At 39.7% G+C, this 18,380-nt stretch overlaps 1 pseudogene; it reads right to left on the bottom strand.

Annotated features, from left to right (window-relative positions):
* Window positions 1-7,453: 7,453 nt before the first annotated feature.
* On the bottom strand, window positions 7,454-17,809 carry Gapdh-ps111 (Glyceraldehyde-3-phosphate dehydrogenase, pseudogene 111; annotated as a pseudogene).
* Window positions 17,810-18,380: the final 571 nt, after the last annotated feature.

Below are 18,380 nucleotides of genomic sequence, written 5' to 3' on the forward strand. Positions count from 1 at the left end.
GGACAGGGAATCATAGTGCGTGCTCATCGGATGCTCATCGGAGCGTGCTGGCAAGATGTAGCACAGGACACAGAAGCCTAGCATAACTACCCTCTGAGCAGCACAACAAGCAGGTGAATGAGCCAGAAACACATTAAGTACACTCAACCAAAGGACATTAGTGGTGAACACAATTAGGGAAAGGCTGGGAGATGCTTAGGGGGAGGGCACACACTTCGAAAGACTAGCCATCTCAGCTAACATGGACCCCTGAGATCTCCCAGAGACTGAGCTAACAAATAGGCAAAATACACGGCTAGTATGAAGCCCAAGAAATATATACAGCAGAGGGATCCCTATTCTGGCCTCAGTGAGAGAAGATGAACCTAAGTCTTGAGAGTCTTGAAGCCCCAGTCAGTGGTGAGGACTTCATCTTGGAGATGGGGAAGAAGAAATAGGATGAGGAACAGGGGGAAGTTGGACTGGAAAGAGATAAGATAGGACTCTAAAGGAAGGATTAAAGATAATTTATAACAACAACAACAATAACAACAACAACAACAACAACAACAACAACAAAAAGAGATGAGTCTTTGTTGAAGTATGAGTGTGCTTATGCTCAGATGAGTTTAGGAAGTGTTTCTTTTCCTATTTCCTGCCACGTTGTATGTAGCAAACTTGGCTCTTTTTCTAGAATGTTGCTGCCTTTGTTCCAGCATGCATCTTGCCATGATGAAAATGGAATGATTTTGTGAATCTGTAAGCCAACCCCAAATAAACGTTTTCTTTTAAAATTATTGCCATTGTCATAGTATGTCTTCACAACAATAGAGACTCTAAATAATCCCAAGACACAGTTTACTGAGCTTCTCTGGATGATGGGATGTTTCAATCACAGAAGAAACTACTACACAGTAACAGGAGTAGATTTTTGTTAAAATTCATAACCTCAGCATTCCAGGTATTCTGCAACACATATCTAATATTGCTCACAGGATAGCTTAAGAGAGTTTGTGCCAAATACTATCTTCTGAGAAGTCAAGTCTGTTAATACAATTGATCATATAATAAATGGCTTGATTGTGGTATTTGAAGACAAAGATGCTATGGCACTGATGAGGTCAATTGTGCCAGGAAGCATCCATTAGTCATGTCTTCAGTACAACTAATCAGGTTATAAAAGTAATCTTCTTTGATTGTCCCCTGAAAGCCAGATGCTTTATTGTGCCTAGAGTTTAGAGGCATGTAGACTGCTGGATTTGTAATGGCATTATGTTTTCAACAGTGTCTATTATTTCCTAACAGAATCAAAATCCAAAAGTCTTATGATGCACGAGGCAAAATATCTAAGGAAACCAGTGTTATTGGACCTGTATTGAGAACTGTTTTCATTCATTCACTCATTCAATCATTCAATTTCCCCTCCAATCTTCTTCATTCTCCTGTCAGATTGAGTTATAGTCTGATCCATATATATATATCATCCATAATTCTGACCATAACTCAAAGTTCCCCTTTTTTGTTTTCTTTTTCTGTTTCTCACAAATCATCTTTAAATGCTCACCTGAAAGGTCTTCCACAATCCAATTAACACTGTTTTATTCTCCAAATGTGGTATCCCATGACAGATTCTTGGTTTTCTCAAAGTTAGCAGGAAGTTTCTACTGAGTGTATATGTTACAACAACTGTTTGAGGTTCATGGAACTGATTACTCAACAGATTTTGATATCCACAGAGACCCATAATGAGCAGAAATTCTAAGTCATTTATCCTGTAATATCTGCAGTGAATTATAAATGTTTAAAGACAACTAAATACCTCAAATTCCCCTCCTGAGCCAATCATCTTTATTCATCATAATTTTAGTTTGTGTGTTCCACGTCACATTTCCACTACCTTGAGTTCATTCCTTTGCAATATTTCCTTCATGTAAAGACAATTCCCTGGTGACATATGATTTACTTTTTTAATACTGAGAGATATTTCACACTTATAAACAACTCAGCACCCCCAGACTGAACACATTTAATGAGAGTGGAGGAACACAACTGTGTATCTCAGTGTACTGGCTTGCTATGGTAGACTTAGAGTGACTGAGTCTATGGAATGCACATTGAGATAAACAGGAGTTTTGGGACCAATTTGATCTCTTTTCATATTTATGTACTTCAAAATTTTAGGAAGAGTAAATGTCTGGGTGTTAGTCTCTATGTAGTAGGCAGAGATATATCAAATTTGTTTTTCTGTACTCAGTTGCAATTTCATTACAGGCACAATCACAAGTGACAGAGGTAGCATTGTGGTTTCAGATTGCTTACGAATGTTCTCCAGTTGATAAAAAATAAAAGTATACAAGAGGTTTTTGTGAACATTTACAAAAACACAAGGATTTGAGAAGGAACTACGTTTTTTATCTCTTAAAGCTGAGCTAGTGTCTTTTGAAAGATGCTAAAAACTTTGAGTCAGATTTGTAAGAAAGTGAGGGAACCCTCTATGTTTCACTGGTACAAAGTTTTAGTGACCATTTCCAACAAAAAGTACATAGAATAGTTATTTTTTAAATGTTTTTATAATATTTTATATTTGGATATGTGTTTTACTCATTAGCCTTAAGTTGTTACTTTTCCAATCTCTTTCTTATCCACTACCACTATGTCCTCCAGACATCATGTGTCTGAAGAAGAGGGAAAAACACTTGTGCTACTTAGTGAAGTGAAATGAAATATGACTAGATTTGAGACATAAATTAAGGTATGGACCAATCTTGGCCAGTAGATATTCATTGTTGTGAAATTTCCTGACACCTTCAAGTCTACTCAGATTTTTTCTAGATTGATTTTGGAAAGGTTTAGTTCATATTGTTAAAACAAATGAATTATTCACTGGAAGTATCCTATTCTGTCTGAACAAAATTTTACTTGGTATCATATGCTACCTCTGGATTTAATACATTTTGAGTCATCTTCCAGGATGATTCCTGACTCTTGAAATGAATGCTGTGATACAGATAATTGATTTTAGCTGGACATTCCAACATTTATTCCTCTCACCAATTTGAATGATCATGAATCCATAAGTTTTTACCATTAATTTTGAAAATAAAATTCCCTAATGAGTATTGAGGCACAAACTAATCCTCAATATAAAAATAAGATTATGCAGAAATATTATCAATTGTCCATTAAGCTGAATATTACTCTTAGGTCCTTCTCCAGAGTTTATATAATTCTGTAGCTACATATACTTTTCCCTGATAATTTTGCCAGGCATGGGTACTATCTTGTGAAGTGGACCTTCAATTCAATTATGAAGCCATTAGTTACTCCTTGGATGGTCATGACATTATTCCCACAAGAACAATGTTGTTATACCTCTCAAGGCCCACAATTGAGCAATATTTATGATTACTTCTAGGACTATGAAAATATCCATTTAGTTGAAGCTTACAGATAGATTCTCTGACTCAAGTGTTGGGTATCTTCAATAATGTGTACTTACCTTATGAATAAATTTGCTGCTAAATTTTACAAGTCATAAGCTTCATCCTAGGTTGTCATCAATTTATTTCATAACCTTGTAATATCTAATCTTCTGTATTTTAGAATATTCACCAAAGGAACCTAGTACCTCATATCAGACAGATTTTTTACAGAATTAACAGTTAAGGCAAAAACTTGCTGTCACAGATTATGTGCCCAAGGTCAGCCTGGTTTACAGAATGTGTTCCAGTACTGGCATTTCAGGTAATGTGTAATGATGTCATGTCATATTGTGTTAGCGGCTCGCTACTCATGTTTTTCTGATAATATAGCAAACATTCATCCACTGAGAGAACATTCGTTCCCACAACTGCATTATTAAGGCATCTATGGAATAATTGCAATACATATTTTGAAAGCTAGACTGTAAGGAAGTCGGAGTCTAGTTGTAATCTCATAATTTTCCCTCTGTCTATGGTCTCTAGAATACAAGCTTTTTCTAATCCCTTCCTAGGACTTGCTCAGCACCTAAAACTACTAGATTGTAGGGTCACTACCGCACATCTAACCTATACCTTGGAGATGTTCCTTGCTCAGTTAAAGCCTTTCTATGACTTGACACAAGCAATTATTTCCAAAAAGTGATTCATATCCATAGCAGACACCCCATGACGTCCTTCTGTCATCCTTTAGGGGCATGAGGCTTGAGGTAATTTAAATGTAAAACTGAGGACTTTGAACCTCATAGAATTGAGTTTTCTGTACGTTGAGAAATATGGGTCTATTTGCATTCTTTCACATGCAGACATCCAGTTAGTGCAGCCTCAGTTGCTGAAGATACATTGCTTTTTTTGTGGAAATATTTTTGCTTCTTTGTAAAATCAATTGTCTGTAACTGTGCACTATTATTTCTGATACTTTAATTTTTTTTATTAACTTGAGTATTTCTTATATACATTTCAAGTGTTATTCCCTTTCCCGGTTTCAGGGCAAACATCCCCCTCCCCCCTCCCCTTCCTTATGGGTGTTCCCCTCCCAACCCTCCCCCCATTGCCGCCCTCCCCCCATAGTCTAGTTCACTGGGGGTTCAGTCTTAGCAGGACCCAGGGCTTCCCCTTCCACTGGTGCTCTTACTAGGATATTCATTGCTACCTATGGGGTCAGAGTCCAGGGTCAGTCCATGTATAGTATTTAGGTAGTGGCTTAGTCCCTGGAAGCTCTGGTTGCTTGACATTGTTGTACTTTTGGGGTCACGAGCCCCTTCAAGCTCTTCCAGTTCTTTCTCTGATTCCTTCAACGGGGGACCTATTCTCAGTTCAGTGGTTTGCTGCTGGCATTCGCCTCTGTATTTGCTGTATTCTGGCTGTGTCTCTCAGGAGCGATCTACATCCGGCTCCTGTCGGTCTGCACTTCTTTGCTTCATCCATCTTGTCTAATTGGGTGGCTGTATATGTATGGGCCAGCTGTGGGGCAGGCTCTGAATGGGTGTTCCTTCAGTCTCTGTTTTAATCTTTGCCTCTCCCTTCCCTGCCAAGGGTATTCTTTTTCCTCATTTAAAGAAGGAGTGAAGCATTCACATTTTGATCATCCGTCTTGAGTTTTGTTTGTTCTAGGGATCTAGGGTAATTCAAGCATTTGGGCTAAAAGCCACTTATCAATGAGTGCATACCATGTATGTCTTTCTGTGATTGGGTTAGCTCACTCAGGATGATATTTTCCAGTTCCAACCATTTGCCTACGAATTTCATAAACTCGTTGTTTTTGATAGCTGAGTAATATTCCATTGTGTAGATGTACCACATTTTCTGTATCCATTCCTCTGTTGAAGGGCATCTGGGTTCTTTCCATTTTCTGGCTATTATAAATAAGGCTGCGATGAACATAGTGGAGCACGTGTCTCTTTTATATGTTGAGGCATCTTTTGGGTATATGCCCAAGAGAGGTATAGCTGGATCCTCAGGCAGTTCAATGTCCAATTTTCTGAGGAACCTCCAGACTGATTTCCAGAATGGTTTTACCAGTCTGCAATCCCACCAACAATGGAGGAGTGTTCCTCTTTCTCCACATCCTCAAGGCGCACACAAAGGAGGAGCCTTGACTTGAGGGAGTCCGGTCTTTAAAAAGGGCCAGCCGAGATCGCTCAGCACCACCCTAATGCGCAGGGCCCGCGGGTGAAGGCACCAAAAACATAGGCATGGGGTGGGCGCTCACCCAAGGGAAGGAGCCTTTTAACCGCACACTCAACTCTTTAACTCCTCGACACCCCCCCCCCCTTTTTCTGTCACCGTGCAGAAAGCCGGCAACTAGGACGAGGGAAAGCGTAAAGGCACAAGCACCATGGAGCACAGGAGGCACGCCGGGGAGCGGGAAGCGCCACCTCCAACTCAGAAGCGGGCACCTTGGTGGTCAAAGCCCGGAATGCTCCAGGAGCACCGCAAGGCTCACACAAAACAGGGCGCGTGCACACACCATTCGGGAAGGGTATGCACCGCAGCGGGTCTACCACCTTCCCCCCGGCACGGGGGAAGAGGGCCGCGAAGCAGTGAACGGTGTGGGGGCAAGCACCCTGGACACGTCCACAGGGACACCGCGAACCACAGCAACAAGTGTGCGCGGGTCAGTGCTCGTGCCTGACAGCCGCACCCCTGACTTCCACACACCACCCTGCAAAGGAATGGGGAGGAGAGAAGAGGGGCCCGCTGGCAGAACGAGAAGAGCGGTTGCCATTCGCGCTGAATGACCATTCGCCATGAATGTCCGTCCCTCGCCTGGCGCGGCTTAGGCCCCGGCCCGAAGAGAACGCGGCAGCACCACATCGATCCAACGTCTGATACTTTAATTTTAATCCACCCATCAATCTGTCTGTTCCTGTACCAATACTGTACATTTTAATTACTCTAAATCCATAGGACTGTTGAAATGATATTGTGAGATCTTAATGATTGCTTTTGTTTCCATCAGGATTATAGGTTTATTTGAAATGTGAATTTGTGCTAGACCAAAATATTCTAAGAGTTATCTACTGAGAATATCAAACATTTCTCTTGAATTTTCCATCATAATTGAGTAAAGAATTTTAGTGAATGCCATTATGATTCTTATGGTTAGTTGTTGTTTCTGGTGATGCCCCTTTCTTCAGTCCTGATTTTATTAATTTGAATTTCCTCTTATGACTTTTTGTTTAGATTGGCTAAGTGTGTGACTTTCTTCAGTTATTTCTTAAAGAACCAACTCTTTGTTTTCTTTGATTCTTTGTGTTTTTTCCTCTCTTTCCTCTCTTTCTCTCTTATTTATTCCCCCAGTCATGTTGTTATATCTGATAATTACTGTTCTTATGTTTCCTGAGTTCTTCTTATTCTAAAGCTTTCAAGTGGGCTGTTAAGTTGTAGCAGGCACTTAGTATAATTAAAGCTTATGTTAGCTTTCATTTTGTTCCATTGATTTGGGTATGTTTTAAACTATTTTCAATGAATTATAGGATGTCTTTAATTTTTTTGATGAGTTTTGTCTTGCTTTAATAATCATAATACTTTTTCAGCTTCCATGCGTTTGAAATGTTTCTGTATATTCTCTAATTCTTGATGCTCTGTAGTTATGCATGCTAGACTAATAATATAAATGAATTTCCTGTATCTGTAGAGATTGTTTTTATGACTGAGTATGTACTAATTTGGGAGAATAATCCATGCATGAAAAGAAGAAATTTTATTTTTTGTGATTATTTGTAATGTTCTATATATATGTTTATTAGGATATGAGGCTTGAAAATATATATTACTTTTGGTTATTTTCCATTTACTATTTTTCCTAAACAATGAAGAATTTGTTTAATACTTTTTAAATGTCTGTTTTGTTACCTACAGGAATGGCTCCAGAAGTTTGCACTTAGGGACATTGGTCTCGCTATCCTTGCTGGGATGAGGTGGATACTGTTGAGTTTCTTATTCTTCAGAGGCCATGCAGGCCATGAGGTCTGACACCTGTTGCTCTAGCCCTATTCATTCTCATACCAGGAAATGAGCTTTACAATGTTGTCATTGAGAGCAATGGCAGCCCCAACATTAAAGGTGGAAAAGTGGTAGTTGCTGTTGAAGTCACAGGAGACAACCTGGTTTTTAGTGAAGCCCAGGATGCTCTTTAGTGGGACCTCAGGTGGCTGCTTCACCACCTTCTTTTTTTATTTCATATATTTCTTTACTTACATTTCAAATGTTATTCCCTTTCCCGGTTTCCTGTCCATAAGTCCTCATCCCCTGCTACTCTCCCATACAGGTATTCCCCCCATCCATCCCCCTTACTGCCCCACATATTCTTCTACACTGGGTGTCCAATCGTGGCAGACCCAAGGGCTTCCCCTTCCACTGGTGCCCCAACAAGGCTATTATCTGCTACACATGTACTTGGAGCCCTGGGTCAGTCCATGTATAGTCTTTCAGTAGTGGTTTAGTCCCTGGAAGCTCTGGTTGTTTGGCATTGTTGTTCTTATGGGGTTACAAGTTCCTTCAACTCTTTCAATCCTTCCTCTAATTCCCCCCCAAGGGGAGGGGACAGTTCTCAGTTCAGTGGTTGGCTTCAAGCGTTGACCTCTGTATTGGATATTCTCTGGATGTATCTCTCAGGAGAAATCTATATCTGGTCCCTTTCAGCATGCATTTTTTGGCTTCATCAATCTTTCTAGTTTTGGTGGTTGTATATGTATATGAACCACAAGTGGGGCAGGCACTGAATGGCCATTCCTTCACTTGATACTCTAAACTTTGCTTCGGTAGCCCCTCCTCTGGATATTTTCCCCCTTTTAAGAAGGAGTGGAAGAATCCAATTTTGGTTATCCTTCTTCTTGAGCTTCCTGTGGTCTGTGGATTGCATCTTGGGTAATCCGAGCTTTTGGGCTAGTATCTACTTGTCAATGAGTTCATACCAAATGTATTTATCTGTGATTGGGTTACCTCACTCATGATGATATTTTCTAGTTCATTCCATTTGCCTATGAATTTCATTAAGTCATGGTTTTTGATAGCTGAGCAGTACTCAATTATGCAGGTTCACCACAATTTTGAATCCATTCTTTTGTTGAAGGGACTGCTATGAATGTAGTGGAGCATGTGTCTTTGTTCTGTGTTGGATCATCTTTTGTGTATATGCCCAGGAGTGGTATACCTGGGTGCTCAGATAGTGGAATGTTCAATTTTTCTGAGGAACCTCCACAATGACTTCCAGGGTGGTTGTACCACTTTGCAATTCCACCAACAGTGGACGAGTGTTCCTCTTTCTCTACATCCTAGCCAACGTCTGCTGTCACGTCAGTTTTTATCTTAGCTATTCTGACAGGTATGAGATGGGATCTCAGGGTTGTTTTGATTTGCATTACCCTGATGACTAAGGATGTTGAACATTTCTTTAGGTGCTTTTTGGTCATTCGATGATCCTCAGCTGAGAATGTTTTGTTTACCTCTGTACCCCATTTTAATAGGGTTATTTTGCTCTCTGGTGTCTAACTTCTTGAGTTCTATGTATATGGTGGATATTAGCCCTCTATCAGATGTAGGATTGGTTAAGATCTTTTCCCAATCCGTTGGTTGTCATTTTGTCCTAATGACAGTGTATTTTGCCTTACAGAAGCTGTGCAGTTTTATGAGTTCCCATTTGTCGATACTTGATCTTAGAGCATAAGCCATTGGTGTTTTATTCAGGAAATTTTGCCCAGTGTCCATGTGTTTGAGACTCTTCCCCACTTTTTCTTCTATTAGTTTGAGTGTATCTGGATTGATACGGAGGTTGATGTTGTTGATTTTCTCAAAGAACCAGCTCCTGGTTTTGTTGATTTTTTTGTATATTCCTTTTCCTTTTTGCTAGGTTGACTTCAGCCCTGAGTTTGATTATTTCCTAACTTCTACTCTTCTTGGGTTTATTTACTCCTCTTTTTTAGAGCTTTTAGGTGTGCTGTCAAGCTGCTGACATATTCTCTCTCCTATTTCTTTTTGCAGGCACTCAGATCTGTGAGTTTTCCTCTTAACATGGCCTTTGTTGTGTCCCATACATTTGGGAATGTTGTACCTTCATTTTCATTACAATCTATGGAGTCTTTGATTTCTTTATTTCTTCCTGACCAAGTTGTCATTGAATAGAGCGTTGTTCAACTTCAATGTATATGTGGGTTTTCTATCATCATTTTTGTTATTTAAGACCAGCTTTATTCTGTAGTGATCTGATAGGATGCCTGGGGATATTTCTATCTTCCTGTATCTGTTGAGGCCTGTTTTGTGACTGATTATATGTTCAATTTTGGAGAAGGTACCATGAGGTTTTGAGAAGAAGATATATCCTTGTGTTTTAGGATGGAATGATTTATAAATATTTTAAAAACCATTTGGTTCTTAACTTCTGTTAATTTATCTATGTCTCTTTTTAATTTCTCTTTCAATGATCTGTCCACTGATGAGAGTGTGGTGTTGAAATCTCCTACTGGGGAGTCCCAAAACCGCGGTTCCCTGCCCGCAGCAGCTCCCTACTCCCAAAGCCCGTGGGAGAGAGAGCTCACCACCGAGACAGGTGGGCACTCCTGAGACTGCAGAGCAGAAGAGACCACCAGCACAGCCCACCTCTGCCCACATCCCTGGCCCAAGAGGAAACTGTATATGGCCTCTGGGTTCCCTTGGGTAAGGGCACAGGAGCAGGAAATCCGCTGCGTCTGAGACACCACCAGAACCTGAAGGGACCAACCTGATAAACAATTCTCTGCACCCAAATCCCGTGGGAGGGAGAGCTAAACATTCAGAGAGGCAGACAAGACTGGGAAACAAGAAGAGTCTACACTCAGCACACATCTCTGACTCCTGAGGAAAACACCAAACGCCATCTGGAACCCTGGTGCACAGAAGCTCCCAGAAAGGGCGTTGTAGATCTTCCTGGTTGCTGCCACCATGAAGAGCTCATAAGGAACACCCCACAAGCAAAGTTGAGCCTTGGGACCACAGGTAAGACAAACCTTCCAGCTCCAAGCGACCTGCCTGGAGAACTCAAGACACAGGCCCACAGGAACAGCTGAAGACCTGTAGATAAGAAAAACAACAGGCCCGAAATCAGAACACTCAGTCCCCATAACTAGCTGAAAGAAAACAGGAAAACAGGTCTACAGCACTCCTGACACACAGGCTTATTGGACAGTCTAGCCACTGTCAGAAATAGCAGAAAAAATAACACCAGAGATAATCTGATGGTGAGAGGCAAGCACAGGAATCCAAGCAACAGAAACCAAGACTACATGGCATCATCGGAGCCCAATTCTCCCACCAAAGCAAACACAGAAGATCCAAACACACCAGAAAAGCAAGATCTAGTTTCAAAATCATATTTGATCATGATGCTGGAGGACTTCAAGAAAGACATGAAGAACTCCCTTAGAGTAACACAGGAAAACATAAATAAACAAGTAGAAGCCTTTAGAGACGAATCACAAAAATCCCTGAAAGAATTCGAGGAAAACATAAATAAACAAGTAGAAGCCTATAGAGAACAATCACAAAAATCCCTGAAAGAATTCCAGGAAAACATAAATAAACAAGTAGAAGCCTATAGAGAATAATCACAAAAATCCCTGAAAGAATTCCAGGAAAACACAATCAAACAGTTGAAGGAATTAAAAATGGAAATAGAAGCAATCAAGAAAGAACACATGGAAAAAACCCTGGATATAGAAAACCAATGGAAGAAACAAGGAGCCGTAGATACAAGCATCACCAACAGAATACAAGAGATAGAAGAGAGAATCTCAGGAGCAGAAGATTCCATAGAAATCATTGACTCAACTGTCAAAGATAATGTAAAGCGGAAAAAGCTACTGGCCCAAATCTTACAGGAAATCCAGGACTCAATGAGACGATCAAACCTAAGGATAATAGGTATAGAAGAGAGTGAAGACTCCCAGCTCAAAGGACCAGTATATATCTTCAACAAAATCATAGAAGAAAACTTCCCTAACCTAAAAAAAGAGATACCCATAGGCATACAGGATGCCTACAGAACTCCAAATACAATGGACCAGAAAAGAAACACCTCCTGACACATAATAATCAAAACACCAAATGCACAAAATAAAGAAAGAATATTAAAAGCAGTAAGGGAAAAAGGTCAAGTAACATATAAAGGCAGACCTATCAGAATCACACCAGACTTTTTGCCAGAGACTATGAAAGCCAGAAGATCCTGGACAGATGTCATACAGACCCTAAGAGAACACAAATGCCCACTCAGGTTACTGTATCCTGCAAAACTCTCAATTAACATAGATGGAGAAACCAAGATATTCCATGACAAAACCAAATTTACACAATATCTTTCTACAAATCCAGCACTACAAAGGATAATAAATGGTAAAGCCCAACATAAGGAGGCAAGCTATACCCTAGAAAAAGCAAGAAACTAATCATCTTGATAACAAAACAAAGAGAAGAAAAGCACACAAACATAACCTCACATCCAAATATGAATATAACAGGAAGCAATAATCACTATTCCTTAATATCTCTCAACATCAATGGCCTCAACTCCCCAATAAAAAGACATAGATTAACAAACTGGATACGCAACGAGGACCCTGCATTCTGCTGCCTACAGGAAACACACCTCAGAGACAAAGACAGATACTACCTCAGAGTGAAAGGCTGGATACCAACTTTCCAAGCAAATGGTCGGAAGAAGCAAGCTGGAGTAGCCATTCTAATATCAAATAAAATCAACTTTCAACTAAAAGTCATCAAAAAAGATAAGGAAGGACACTTCATATTCATCAAAGGAAAAATCAACCAAGATGAACTCTCAATCCTAAATATCTATGCCTCAAATACAAGGGCACCTACTCATGTAAAAGAAACCTTACTAAAGCTCAAAGCACACATTGCACCTCACACAATAATAGTAGGAGAATTCAACACCCCACTCTCAACAATGGACAGATCATGGAAACATAAATTAAACAGAGTCCTAGACAGACTAAGAGAAGTCATGAGCGAAATGGACTTAGCAGATATTTATAGAACATTCTATCCTAAAGCAAAAGGATATACATTCTTCTCAGCTCCTCATGGTACTTTCTCCAAAATTGACCATATAATTGGTCAAAAAACGGGCCTCAACAGGTACAGAAAGATAGAAATAATCCCATGAGTCCTATCAGACCACCACGGCCTAAAGCTGGTCTTCAATAACAATAAAGGAAGAACGCCCACATATACGTGGACGTTGAACAATGTTCTACTCAACGATAACCTGGTCAAGGAATAAATAAAGAAAGAAATTAAAGACTTCTTAGAATTTAATGAAAATGAAGGTATAACATACCCAAACTTATGGGACACAATGAAAGCTGTGCTAAGAGGAAAACTTATAGCTCTGAGTGCCTGCAGAAAGAAACAGGAGAGAGCATATGTCAGCAGCTTGACATCACACCTAAAAGCTCTAGAACAAAAAGAAGCAAATACACCCAGGAGGAGTAGAAGGCAGGAAATAATCAAACTCAGAGCTGAAATCAAACAGGTAGAAACAAAAAGAACCATAGAAAGAATCAACAGAACCAAAAGTTGGTTCTTTGAGAAAATCAACAAGATAGATAAACCCTTAGCCAGACTAACGAGAGGACACAGAGAGTGTTTCCAAATTAACAAAATCAGAAATGAAAAGGGAGACATAACTACAGATTCAAGGAAATTCAAAAAATCATCAGATCTTACTATAAAAGCCTATATTCAACAAAATTTGAAAATCTTCAGGAAATGGACAACTTCCTAGACAGATACCAGGTACGGAAGTTAAATCAGGAACAGATAAACCAATTAAACAACCCCATAACTCCTAAGGAAATAGAAGCAGTCATTAAAGGTCTCCCAACCAAAAAGAGCCCAGGTCCAGACGGGTTTAGTGCAGAATTCTATCAGACCTTCATAGAAGACCTCATACCAATACTATCCAAACTATTCCACAAAATTGAAACAGATGGAGCACTACCGAACTCCTATGAAGCCACAATTACTCTTATGCCTAAACCACACAAAGACCTAACAAAGAAAGAGAACTTCAGACCAATTTCCCTAATGAATATCGATGCAAAAATACTCAATAAAATTCTGGCAAACCGAATCCAAGTGCATATCAAAACAATCATCCACAATGATCAAGTAGGCCTCATCCCAGGCATGCAGGGATGGTTTAATATATGGAAAACCATCAACGTGATCCATTATATAAACAAACTGAATGAACAAAACCACATGATCATTTTATTAGATGCTGAGAAAGCATTTGACAAAATTCAACACCCCTTTATGATAAAAGTCCTGGAAAGAATAGGGATTCAAGGCCCATACCTAAACATAGTAAAAGCCATATACAGCAAACCAGTTGCTAATATTAAACTAAATGGAGAGAAACGTGAAGCAATCCCACTAAAAACAGGGACTAGACAAGGCTGCCCACTCTCTCCCTACTTATTCAATATAGTTCTTGAATTTCTAGCCAGAGCAATCAGAAAACAAAAGGAAATCAAGGCGACACAGATTGGTAAAGTAGAAGTCAAAATATCACTATTTGCACATGATATGATAGTATATTTAAGTGATCCCAAATGTTCCACCAGACAACTACTAAAGCTGATAAACAACTGCAGCAAAGTGGCTGGGTATAAAATTAACTCAAACAAATCAGTAGCCTTCCTCTACACAAAAGAGAAACAAGCCGAGAAAGAAATTAGGGAAACGACACCCTTCATAATAGATCCAAACAATATAAAGTACCTCGGTGTGACTTTAACCAAGCAAGTAAAAGATCTGTACAATAAGAACTTCAAGACTCTGAAGAAAGAAATTGAAGTAGACCTCAGAAGATGGAAAGATCTCCCATGCTCATGGATTGGCAGGATTAACATAGTAAAAATGGGCATTTTACTTAAAGCGATCTACATATTCAATGCAATTCCCATCAAAATACCAATTCAATTCCTCAAAGAGTTAGACAGAAAAATTTGCAAATACATCTGGAATAACAAAAAACCCAGAATAGCTAAAACTATTCTCAACAATAAAAGGACTTTAGGGGGAATCACTATCCCTGAACTCAAGCAATATTACAGAGCAATAGTGATAAAAACTGCATTGTATTTGTACAGAGACAGACAGATAGACCAATGGAACAGAACCGAATACCCAGAAATGAACCCACACACCTATGGGCACCTGATTTTTGACAAAGGAGACAAAACCATTCAATGGAAAAAAGATAGCATTTTCAGCAAGTGGTGCTGGTTCAACTGGAGGTCACCATGTAGAAGAATGTAAATCGATCCATGCTTATCACCCTGTACAAAGCTTAAGTACAAGTGGATCAGGGACCTCCACATCAAACCAGATACACTCAAACTAATAGAAGAAAAACTATGACAGCATCGTGAACACATAGGCAGTGGAAAAAATTTCATGAACAAAAAACCAATGGCTTATGCTCTAAGATCAAGAATCGACAAATGGGATCTCATAAAACTGCAAAGCTTCTGTAAGGCGAAGGACACTGTGGATAGGACAAAACGGCAACCAACAGATTGGGAAAAGATCTTTACCAATTCTACATCAGACAGAGGGCTTATATCCAAAATATACAAAGAACTCAAAAAGTTAGACCGCAGGTCGTCAAATAACCCTATTAAAAATGTGGTTCAGAACTGTACAAAGAATTCACAGCTGAGGAATGCCGAATGACTGAGAAACACCTAAAGAAATGTTCAACATCTTTAGTCATAAGGGAAATGCAAATCAAAACAATCCTGAGATTTCACCTCACACCAGTGAGAATGGCTAAGATCAAAAACTCAGGTGACAACAAATGCTGGCAGGGATGTGGATAAAGAGAAACACTCCTCCATTGTTGGTGGGCTTGCAGACTGGTAAAACCATTCTGGAAATCAGTCTGGAGGTTCCTCAGAAAAATGGACATTGAACTACCTGAGGATCCAGCTATACCTCTCCTGGGTATATACCCACAAGGTGCCCCAACATATAAAAAAGACACGTGCTCCACTATGTTCATTGCAGCCTTATTTATAATAGCCAGAAGCTGGAAATAGTCCAGATGCCCTTCAACAGAGCAATGGATACAGAAATGTGGTACATCTAAACAATGGAATATTACGCAGCTATCAAAAACAATGCCTTTATGAAGTTTCTTAGGCAAAAGGTTGGAACTGGAAAATATCCTCCTGAGTGAGGTAACCCAATCACAGAAAAACACACATGGTATGCACTCATTGATAAGTGGCTATTAGCCAAAATGCTTGAATTACCCTAGATGCATAGAACACAGGAAACTCAAGACAGATGATCAAAATGTGAATGCTTCACTCCTTCTTTAAAAGGGGAACAAGAATACCCTTGTCAGGGAATAGAGAAGCCAAGATTAAAACAGAGACAGAAGGAACACCCATTCAGAGCCTGCCCTACATGTGTCCCATACATATACAGCCACCCAATTAGACAAGATGGATGAAGCAAAGAAGTGCAGGCCGACAGGTGCCGGATGTAGATCTCTCCTGAGAGACACAGCCAGAATACAGCAAATACAGTGGCGAATACCAGCAGCAAACCACTGAACTGAGAATAGGACCCCCGTTGAAGGAATCAGAGAAAGAACTGGAAGAGCTTGAAGGGGCTCGAGACCCCTTATGAACAACAATGCCAAGTAATTAAAGCTTCCAGGGACTAAGCCACTACCTAAATACTATACATGGACTGCCCCTGGACTCTAACCTCATAGGTAGCAATGACTATCCTCGTAAGATCACCATCGTAAGTGAAAGCCCTTGGTCCTGCTAAGACTGAACCCCCAGTGAAAGTGATTGTTGGGGGGAGGGCGGCAATGGGTGGAGGGTGGGGAGGGGAACACCCATAAAGAAGGGGAGGTGAGGGATTATGGGCATGTTTGCCCAGAAACCAGGAAAGGGAATAACATTCGAAATGTAAATAAGAAATACTCAAGTTAATTTAAAAAAAAAAGAAAGAAATCTCCTACTAATATCGTTTGAGGTGCAATGTGTGCTTTGATCTTTAGTAAAGTTTCTTTTATGAATGTAGGTGTCTTTGCATTTGGAGCACAGATATTTAGGATTGAGAATTCGTCTTGATGCATTTTTCCTTTGGTGACTATGAAGTGTCCTTCCTTATCTGTTTAAGTAACTTTTGGTTGAAAGTCAATTTTCTTTGATATTAGAATGACAACTCCATCTTTTTTCTTCGGGTCATTTTCTTGGAAAGGTGTTTTCCAGCCATTTTCTCTGAGGTCATGTCTGTCTTTTTCCCTGAGGTGTGTTTCCTGCATGCTTCAAAATGCTGAAACCTCTTTATATATCCAGTCTGTTAGTATATTTTTTTAATTTGGGAATTGTGTCTGCTGTTGTTGAGAGATATTAAGGAATAATGATTGTAGTTTCCTGTAAAAATTCATTGTTAGAGGTGGAATTATGTTTGTGTGTCTCTCTTTTCGTTTCATTGCAAGGAAATTATATTCTTGCTTTCTCTACAGTGTATTTTCTCCCACCACATTCTTGATGTTACATCATATGTGGTGGGGTTCTCCAGGTGGCATGTCAGATCTATAAAGGATATATTGGAGGATTGAACACAGAAAAGCATGTCAGTAGCTTTGTGTTCAACCCTGGGATCACCTTACCAACACCCTTGCATCACCACTCGATGTAGGGTGATGTTCTGGGCTACTACATGGCCTTCACACAACAGGTTTCCAGAGGGGCCATCCACAGTCTTCTGAGTGACAGTGATAGCATAGACTGTGCTCATGAACCCTTCTGTGATGCCAAAGTTGTCATTTTTGACCTTGGACAGATTGTCTGAACCATTGATGGTTCCCAATGCATTGCTGACAATCTTGAGTATCTTGTCTTTTTTCCCATGGTTCACAGTCTGCCCAAACATGGGTGCATCAGCTGAAGGGGCAGAGATGATGACTCTTTTGCCCCCCCTCTTCAAATTGGCCCCAGCCTTCTTCACGGAGGTACAAATACTAGTAGACTCTATGACATACTCAGCACCAGTATCGCCCATTTGATGTTAGTGTGGTTATGCTCCTGGAAGAGTGTAATGGTCTTCCTATTGATGATGAGCTTTCTATTCTCAATCTTGACTGTGTCATTGAATTTGGTCTGAGTAGAGACATACTGGAACATGTAGACCATTTAGTTGAATTCAATGAAGGGATAATTCATGTCAACAATTTCCACTTTGCCAGATGCTTAGAAGGCAGCCCTAGTAACAAGGTGCACAATACTGTCAAATATGTTCACACAGACATTTACCATCTTGTCTACAGTACAAGGCTGGCACTGCAGGAGAAGATGCGGTTCTGTCTGGAATAAGGAGGAGCAGAGAGCAGTAACCTGCATTCCTAGAATTTCAACATTATAATTCAATGGATATCTAATAGTAAATATAACTCTTTAGACTAAAACTCCTGAAACAATCTCATAAATTATTAAGGAAATTGATGTTATATAATACAAAAGTGATTTAAAAAATTGTTGAAGTTAAACACATAAGATTTCTGGATCCACTGTTCTCATATTCATATCACAATTTAGATGACAGAAATGAAATATTTACCAATAAATAAGAAAGTTTTCTCAAACCTTCAAGGATTATATCATCTTCTTAACACTAATTGGCAATGTTACAAGATGTTATTATTTTAAACAAAAAAAACTCTCTGGGGAAAGTTGGACTATTCTGAGTCTCAATATAACAGTGTATGTAATTTTAGCAGTAAGTGTGTGTGTGTGTGTGTGTGTGTGTGTGTGTGCATGTGTATGTGTTTTCACATCTTTGAACAAAGAACGTAGTAGAGGTATTATTTGAAAACTGAAAAGAGATGAA

This window comes from Rattus norvegicus, chromosome 1 (genome assembly GCF_021556685.1).
Source record: "Rattus norvegicus strain SHRSP/BbbUtx chromosome 1, alternate assembly SHRSP_T2T, whole genome shotgun sequence".
Lineage (NCBI taxonomy): Eukaryota > Metazoa > Chordata > Mammalia > Rodentia > Muridae > Rattus > Rattus norvegicus.